This window comes from Colletes latitarsis, unplaced genomic scaffold (genome assembly GCF_051014445.1).
Source record: "Colletes latitarsis isolate SP2378_abdomen unplaced genomic scaffold, iyColLati1 scaffold0007, whole genome shotgun sequence".
NCBI lineage: Eukaryota > Metazoa > Arthropoda > Insecta > Hymenoptera > Colletidae > Colletes > Colletes latitarsis.
The window spans coordinates 18,339,747-18,349,887 of record NW_027488367.1 but is presented as its reverse complement, the minus strand read 5'-3'; positions in this window follow the sequence as shown (position 1 = coordinate 18,349,887).

Genomic DNA, 10,141 nt, shown 5'->3' with positions numbered 1-10,141 from the left:
GTCAACAAGTATGTGAAAAACGCGAAAGTATGAGCCTGATGAGGGCAAATCTTAGACCTATCCCAGACAAAACGTGCGTTATCCTCTACAATATTGATCGAGACCAGGTTCAATGGACTGTTTCAGTGTGGTACCACATTACTGCGTGATCCAAACCAGGAAAAAACCAGGATCTGTTCAACAAGTATGTGAAAAATGCGAAAGTATGACCCTGATGAGGGCAAATCCCAGACCTATCCCAGACATAACTTGCGTTATCCTCTAATATATTGATCCAAACCAGGTTTAATTGACTGTTTTAGTGTGGCACCTCTTTACTACCTGATCCAAAGCAGAAAGAACCCTCGATCAGGTCAACATGTATGTTAAAACTGCGATTGTATGACCCTGATGAGGGCAAATCCCAGGCCTAACCTAGACCTAAAATGCGTTATCCTCTAAAATATTGATCGAAACCAGGTTTAATGGTCTGCTTCTGTGTGGTACCACATTACTACGCGATCGAAACCAGAAAAAACCCAGGATCTGTTCAAGAAGTGTGTGAAAAACGCGAAAGTATGAGCCTGATGATGGCAAATCCCAGACCTATCTCAGACCTAACTTGCGTTATCCTCTAAAATATTGATCGAAACCAGGTTTAATTGACTGTTTCAGTTTGGTACCACTTTACTACGTGATCCAAAGTAGAAAAAACCCTCGATCAGGCCAACATGTATGTTAAAACTGCGAAAGTAAGAGCCTGATGAGGGCAAATCCCAGACGTATCCCAGACCTAACATGCGTTATCCTCTAAAATATTTATCAAGACCAGGTTTAATGGACTGTTTCAGTATGGTACCACATTACTACGTGATCCAAACCAGAAAAAACCCAGGATCCGATCAACAAGTATGTGAAAAACGCGAATGTATGACCCTGATGAGGGCAAATCCCAGACCTATCCCAGACATAACTTGCGTTATCCTCTAAAATATTGATCGAAACCATGTTTAATCGACTGTTTCAGTGAGGTAACACATTACAACGTGATCCAAACCAGAAAAAGCCAGGGATCTGTTCAACAAGTATGTGAAAAATGCGAAAGTATGACCCTGATGAGGGCAAATCCCAGACCTATCCCAGACATAACTTGCGTTATCCTCTAAAATATTGATCGCAACCGGGTTTAATTGACTGTTTCAGTGTGTTACCACTTTACGACGTGATCCAAAGTAGAAAAAACCCTCGATCAGGTCAACATGTATGTTCAAACTGCGAAAGTATGACCCTGATTATGGCAAATCCCAGGCCTAACCTAGACCTAACATGCGTTATCTTTTAAAATCTTGATCGAAACCAGGTTTAATGGACTGTTTCAGTGTGGTACCATATTACTACGTGATCTAAACCAGAAAAAACCCAGGATCAGTTCAACAAGTATGTGAAAAACGCGAAAGTATGTGCCTGATGAGGGCAAATCCCAGACCTATCCCAGACATAACTTGCGTTGTCCTCTAAAATATTGATGGAATCCAGGTTTAATGGACTGTTTCAGTGTGGTACCACATTACTACGTGATCTAAACCAGAAAAAACCCAGGATCAGTTCAACAAGTATGTGAAAAACGCGAAAGTATGAGTCTGATGGGGGCAAATCCCAGACCTATCCCAGACATAACTTGCGTTGTCCTCTAAAATATTGTTGGAAACCAGGCTTAAATGACAGTTTCAGTGTGGTACCACATTACTACGTGTTCCAAACCAGAAAAAACCGAGGATCTGTTCAACAAGTATGTGAAAAACGCGAAAGTATGAGCCGGATGAGGGCAAATCCCCGACCAATCCCAGACATAACTTGCGTTATCCTCTAAAATATTGATCGAAACCAGGTATAGTTGACTGTTTCAGTGTGGTACCACTTTGCTACGTGATCCAAAGCAGAAAAAACTATCGATCAGGTCAACAAGTATGTGAAAAACGGGAAAGTATGAGCCTGATGAGGGCAAATCTTAGACCTATCCCAGACAAAACGTGCGTTATCCTCTACAATATTGATCGAGACCAGGTTCAATGGACCGTTTCAGTGTGGTACCACATTACTGCGTGATCCAAACCAGGAAAAAACCAGGATCTGTTCAACAAGTATGTGAAAAATGCGAGAGTATGACCCTGATGAGGGCAAATCCCAGACCTATCCCAGACATAACTTGCGTTATCCTCTAATATATTGATCCAAACCAGGTTTAATTGACTGTTTTAGTGTGGTACCTCTTTACTACCTGATCCAAAGCAGAAAGAACCCTCGATCAGGTCAACATGTATGTTAAAACTGCGATTGTATGACCCTGATGAGGGCAAATCCCAGGCCTAACCTAGACCTAAAATGCGTTATCCTCTAAAATATTGATCGAAACCAGGTTTAATGGTCTGCTTCTGTGTGGTACCACATTACTACGCGATCGAAACCAGAAAAAACCCAGGATCTGTTCAAGAAGTGTGTGAAAAACGCGAAAGTATGAGCCTGATGATGGCAAATCCCAGACCTATCCCAGAACTAACTTGCGTTATCCTCTAAAATATTGATCGAAACCAGGTTTAATTGACTGTTTCAGTTTGGTACCACTTTACTACGTGATCCAAAGTAGAAAAAACCCTCGATCAGGCCAACATGTATGTTAAAACTGCGAAAGTATGAGCCTGATGAGGGCAAATCCCAGACGTATCCCAGACCTAACATGCGTTATCCTCTAAAATATTTATCAAGACCAGGTTTAATGGACTGTTTCAGTATGGTACCACATTACTACGTGATCCAAACCAGAAAAAACCCAGGATCCGATCAACAAGTATGTGAAAAACGCGAATGTATGACCCTGATGAGGGCAAATCCCAGACCTATCCCAGACATAACTTGCGTTATCCTCTAAAATATTGATCGAAACCATGTTTAATCGACTGTTTCAGTGAGGTAACACATTACAACGTGATCCAAACCAGAAAAAGCCAGGGATCTGTTCAACAAGTATGTGAAAAATGCGAAAGTATGACCCTGATGAGGGCAAATCCCAGACCTATCCCAGACATAACTAGCGTTATCCTCTAAAATATTGATCGAAACCGGGTTTAATTGACTGTTTCAGTGTGTTACCACTTTACGACGTGATCCAAAGTAGAAAAAACCCTCGATCAGGTCAACATGTATGTTCAAACTGCGAAAGTATGACCCTGATTATGGCAAATCCCAGGCCTAACCTAGACCTAACATGCGTTATCTTTTAAAATCTTGATCGAAACCAGCTTTAATGGACTGTTTCAGTGTGGTAGCATATTACTACGTGATCTAAACCAGAAAAAACCCAGGATCAGTTCAACAAGTATGTGAAAAACGCGAAAGTATGTGCCTGATGAAGGCAAATCCCAGACCTATCCCAGACATAACTTGCGTTGTCCTCTAAAATATTGATGGAATCCAGGTTTAATGGACTGTTTCAGTGTGGTACCACATTACTACGTGATCTAAACCAGAAAAAACCCAGGATCAGTTCAACAAGTATGTGAAAAACGCGAAAGTATGAGTCTGATGGGGGCAAATCCCAGACCTATCCCAGACATAACTTGCGTTGTCCTCTAAAATATTGTTGGAAACCAGGCTTAAATGACAGTTTCAGTGTGGTACCACATTACTACGTGTTCCAAACCAGAAAAAACCGAGGATCTGTTCAACAAGTATGTGAAAAACGCGAAAGTATGAGCCGGATGAGGGCAAATCCCCGACCAATCCCAGACATAACTTGCGTTATCCTCTAAAATATTGATCGAAACCGGGTTTAATTGACTGTTTCAGTGTGTTACCACTTTACGACGTGATCCAAAGTAGAAAAAACCCTCGATCAGGTCAACATGTATGTTCAAACTGCGAAAGTATGACCCTGATTAGGGCAAATCCCAGGCCTAACCTAGACCTAACATGCGTTATCTTATAAAATCTTGATCGAAACCAGGTTTAATGGACTGTTTCAGTGTGGTACCACATTACTACGTGATCCAAATCAGAAAAAACCCTCGATCAGGTCAACATGTACGTTAAAACTGCGAATGTATGACCCTGATGAGGGCAAATCCCAGGCCTAACCTAGACCTAACATGCGTCATCCTCTACAATATTTATCAAGACCAGGTTTACTTGAATGTTTCAGTGTGGTACCACATTACTACGTGATCCCAACCAGAAAAAACCCAGGATCCGTTGAACAGGTATGTGAAGAATGCGAAAGTATGAGTCTGGTGAGTGGAAATCCCAGGACTAACCTAGACCTAACATGCGCTTTCCTCAAAAATATTGATCGAAACCAGGTTTAATCGACAGTTTCAGTGTGGTAGCACATTACTACGTGATCCGAACCAGAGAAAAACCCAGGACCTGTTCAACAAGTATGTGAAAAATGCGAATGTATGACCCTGATGAGGGCAAATCCCAGACCTATCCCAGACCTAACTTGCGTTATCCTCTAAAATATTGATCGAAACCAGGTTTAATTGACTGTTTCAGTTTGGTACCACTTTACTACGTGATCCAAAGTAGAAAAAACCCTCGATCAGGTCAACATGTATGTTAAAACTGCGAAAGTATGACCCTGATTAGGGCAAATCCCAGGCCTAACCTAGATCTAACATGCGTTATCCTCTAAAATCTCGATCGAATCCAGGTTTAATGGACTGTTTCAGAGAGGTACCACATTACTACGTGATCCAAACCAGAAAAGACCCAGGATCCGTTCAACAAGTATGTGAAAAACGCGAAAGTATGAGCCTGATGAGGGCAAATCCCAGACGTATCCCAGACCTAACATGCGTTATCCTCTAAAATATTTATCAAGACCAGGTTTAATGGACTGTTTCAGTATGGTACCACATTACTACGTGATCCAAACCAGAAAAAACCCAGGATCCGATCAACAAGTATGTGAAAAACGGGAATGTATGACCCTGATGAGGGCAAATCACAGACGTATCCCAGACCTAACTTGCGTTATCCTCTAAAATATTGATCGAAACCAGGTTTAATTGACTGTTTCAGTTTGGTACCACTTTACTACGTGACCCAAAGTAGAAAAAACCCTCGATCAGGTCAACATGTATGTTAAAACTGCGAAAGTATGACCCTGATTAGGGCAAATCCCAGGCCTAACCTAGATCTAACATGCGTTATCCTCTAAAATCTGGATCGAATCCAGGTTTAATGGACTGTTTCAGTGTGGTACCACATTACTACGTGATCTAAACCAGAAAAAACCCAGGATCAGTTCAACAAGTATGTGAAAAACGCGAAAGTATGAGCCTGATGATGGCAAATCCCAGACCTATCCCAGACATAACTTGCGTTATCCTCTAAAATATTGATCGAAACCATGTTTAATCGACTGTTTCGGTGAGGTAACACATTACAACGTGATCCAAACCAGAAAAAGCCAGGGATCTGTTCAACAAGTATGTGAAAAATGCGAAAGTATGACCCCGATCAGGGCAAATCCCAGACCTATCCCAGACATAACTTGCGTTATCCTCTAAAATATTGATCGAAACCGGGTTTAATTGTCTGTTTCAGTGTGTTACCACTTTACGACGTGATCCAAAGTAGAAAAAACCCTCGATCAGGTCAACATGTATGTTCAAACTGCGAAAGCATGACCCTGATTAGGGCAAATCCCAGGCCTAACCTAGACCTAACATGCGTTATCTTTTAAAATCTTGATCGAAACCAGGTTTAATGGACTGTTTCAGTGTGGTACCATATTACTACGTGATCTAAACCAGGAAGAACCCAGGATCAGTTCAACAAGTATGTGAAAAACGCGAAAGTATGTGCCAGATGAGGGCAAATCCCAGACCTATCCCAGACATAACTTGCGTTGTCCTCTAAAATATTGATGGAATCCAGGTTTAATGGACTGTTTCAGTGTGGTACCACATTACTACGTGATCTAAACCAGAAAAAACCCAGGATCAGTTCAACAAGTATGTGAAAAACGCGAAAGTATGAGTCTGATGAGGGCAAATCCCAGACCTATCCCAGACATAACTTGCGTTGTCCTCTAAAATATTGTTGGAAACCAGGCTTAAATGACAGTTTCAGTGTGGTATCACATTACTACGTGTTCCAAACCAGAAAAAACCGAGGATCTGTTCAACAAGTCTGTGAAAAACGCGAAAGTATGAACCGGAAGATGGCAAATCCCCGACCAATACCAGACATAACTTGCGTTATCCTGTAAAATATTGATCGAAACCGGGTTTAATTGACTGTTTCAGTGTGTTACCACTTTACGACGTGATCCAAAGTAGAAAAAACCCTCGATCAGGTCAACATGTATGGTCAAACTGCGAATGTATGACCCTGATGACGGCAAATCCCAGGCGTAACCTAGACCAAACATGCGTCATCCTCTAAAATATTTATCAAGACCAGGTTTACTTGAATGTTTCAGTGTGGTACCACATTACTACGTGATCCCAACCAGAAAATACCCAGGATCCGTTCAACAAGTATGTGAAAAACGCGAAAGTATGAGCCTGGTGAGGGCAAATCCCAGACGTATCCCAGACCTAACATGCGTTATCCTCAAAAATATTGATCGAAACCAGGTTTAATCGACAGTTTCAGTGTGGTAGCACGTTACTACGTGATCCGAACCAGAAAAAAACCCAGGATCTGTTCACCAAGTATGTGAAAAATACGAATGTATGACCCTGATGAGGGCAAATCCCAGACCTATCCCAGACCTAACATGCGTTATCCTCTAAAATATTGATCGAAACTAGGTTTAATGGACTGTTTCAGTGTCGTACCACATTACTACGTGATCCAAACCAGAAAAAACCCAGGATCTGTTCAACAAGTATGTGAAAAACGCGAAAGTATGAGCCTGGTGAGGGCAAATCCCAGACGTATCCCAGACCTAACATGCGTTATCCTCAAAAATATTGATCGAAACCAGGTTTAATCGACAGTTTCAGTGTGGTAGCACGTTACTACGTGATCCGAACCAGAAAAAAACCCAGGATCTGTTCACCAAGTATGTGAAAAATACGAATGTATGACCCTGATGAGGGCAAATCCCAGACCTATCCCAGACCTAACTTGCGTTATCCTCTAAAATATTGATCGAAACCAGGTTTAATTGACTGTTTCAGTTTGGTACCACATTACTACGTGATCCAAACCAGAAAAAACCCAGGATCTGTTCAACAAGTATGTGAAAAACGCGAAAGTATGAGCCTGATCATGGCAAATCCCAGACCTATCCCAGACCTAACTTTCGTTATCCTATAAAATATTGATCGAAAACAGGTTTAAATGATTGTTTCAGTGTGTTACCACTTTGCTACGTGACCCAAAGCAGAAAAAACCCAGGATCTGTTCAACAAGTCCCTGAAAAACGCGGACGTATGAGTCTGGTGAGGGCAAATCCCAGGACTAACCTAGACCAAACATGCGTCATCCTCTAAAATATTTATCAAGACCAGGTTTACTTGAATGTTTCAGTGTGGTACCACATTACTACGTGATCCCAACCAGAAAAAACCCAGCATCTGTACAACAAGTATGAGAAATATGCGAAAGTATGAGTCTGGTGAGTGAAAATCCCAGGCCTAACCTAGACCTAACATGCGTTATCCTCTAATATATTGATCGAAACCAGGTTTAATCGACAGTTTCAGTGTGGTACCACATTACTACGTGATACAAACCAGTGGAAGCCCAGGATCTGGCCAACAAGAGTAAGAAATATGCGAAAGTATGAGCCTGACGAGAGCAAATCCCAGACCTGACCTAGACCTAACATAAGTTATCCTCTAAAATATTTATCAAGTCCAGGATTAATTGACTGTTTCAGTGTGGCATCTCGTTACTACGTGATCCAAACCAGTGGAAGCCCAGGATCTGGTCAACAAGAATGAGAAATATGCGAAAGTATGAGCCTGACGAGAGCAAATCCCAGACCTGACCTAGACCTAACATGCGTTGTCCTCTAAAATATTTAACGAAACCAGGATTAATTTACTGTTTCAGTGTGGTACCACTTTGCTACGTGATCCAAAACAGAAAAAACCATCGATCAGGTCAACATGTATGTTAAAACTGCGAAAGTATGACCCTGATGAGGGCAAATCCCAGGCCAAACCTAGTCCTAACATGCGTTATCCTCTAAAATATTGATCGAAACCAGGTTTAATGGACGGTTTCAGTGTGGTACCACATTAGTACGTGATCCAAACCAGAAAAAGCCAGGGATCTGTTCAACAAGTATGTGAAAAACGCGAAAGTATGAGCCTGATGAGGGCAAATCCCAGGACTAACCCAGACCTAACATGCGTTATCCTCTAAAATATTTATCAAGACCAGGATTAATTGACTGTTTCAGTGTGGCATCACATTACTACGTGGTCCAAACCAGTGGAAGCCCAGGATCTGGCCAACAAGAATGAGAAATATGCGAAAGTACGGGCCTGACGAGAGCAAATCCCAGACCTAACCTAGACCTAACATGTGTTATCCTCGAAAATATTGACCGAAACCAGGTTTAGTGGACTGTTTCAGTGTGGTACCACATTACTGCGTGATCCAAACCAGAAAAAACCCAGGATATGTTCAACAAGTATGTGGAATATGCGAAAGTATGACCCTGATGAGGGCAAATCCCAGACCTATCCCAGACCTAACTTGCGTTGTCCTCTAAAATATTGATGGAAACCAGGTTTAATTGACTGTTTCAGTGTGGTACCACTTTGCTACGTGATCCAAAGCAGAAAAAACCCAGGATCTGTTCAAGAAGTATGTGAAGAATGCGAAAGTATGCGACTGATGAGGGCAAATCCTTGACCTAACCCAGACCTAACGTGCGTTATCCTCAAAAATATTGACCGAAACCAGGTTTAGTGGACTGTTTCAGTGTGGTACCACATTACTGCGTGATCCAAACCAGAAAAAAACCGGGATCTGTTCAACAAGTATGTGAAGAATGCGAAAGTATGGGACTGATGAGGGCAAATCCTTGACCTATCCCAGACCTAACATGCGTTATCCTCAAAAATATTGATCCAAACCAGGTTTAATGGACTGTTTCAGTGTGGTACCACATTACTACGTGATCCAAACCAGAAAAAACCCAGGATCAGGCTTACAAGAATGTGAAAAACGCGAAAGTATGAGACTGATGAGTGCATATCCCAGACCTATCCCAGACATAACTTGTGTTATCCTCTAAAATATTGATCGAAACCAGGTTTAATTGACTGTTTTAGTGTGGTACCACCTTACTACGTGATCCAAAGCAGGAAAAACCAACGATCAGGTCAACATGTATGTTAAAACTGCGAATGTATGGCCCTGATGAGGGCAAATCCCAGGCCTCACCTAGACCTAACATGCGTTATCCTCTAAGATATTGATCGAAACCAGGTTTAATGGACTGTTTCAGTGTGGTACCACTTTGCTACGTGATCCAAAGCAGAAAAAACCATCGATCAGGTCAACATGTATGTTAAAACTGCGAAAGTATGATCCTGATGAGGGCAAATCCCAGACCTAACCGAGACCTAACATGTGTTATCCTCTAAAATAATAATCAAAACCAGGTTTAATGGTCTGCTTCAGTGTGGTACCACATTACTACGTGATCGAAACCAGAAAAAACCCAGGATCTGTTCAAGAAGTATGTGAAGAATGCGAAAGTATGCGACTGATGAGGGCAAATCCTTGACCTAACCCAGACCTAACGTGCGTTATCCTCAAAAATATTGACCGAAACCAGGTTTAGTGGACTGTTTCAGTGTGGTACCACATTACTGCGTGATCCAAACCAGAAAAAAACCGGGATCTGTTCAACAAGTATGTGAAGAATGCGAAAGTATGGGACTGATGAGGGCAAATCCTTGACCTATCCCAGACCTAACATGCGTTATCCTCAAAAATATTGACCGAAACCAGGTTTAGTGGACTGTTTCAGTGTGGTACCACATTACTGCGTGACCCAGACCAGAAAAAAACCAGGATCTGTTCAACAAGTATGTGAAAAACGCGAAAGTATGATCCTGATGAGGGCAAATCCCAGACCTAACCGAGACCTAACATGTGTTATCCTCTAAAATAATAATCAAAACCA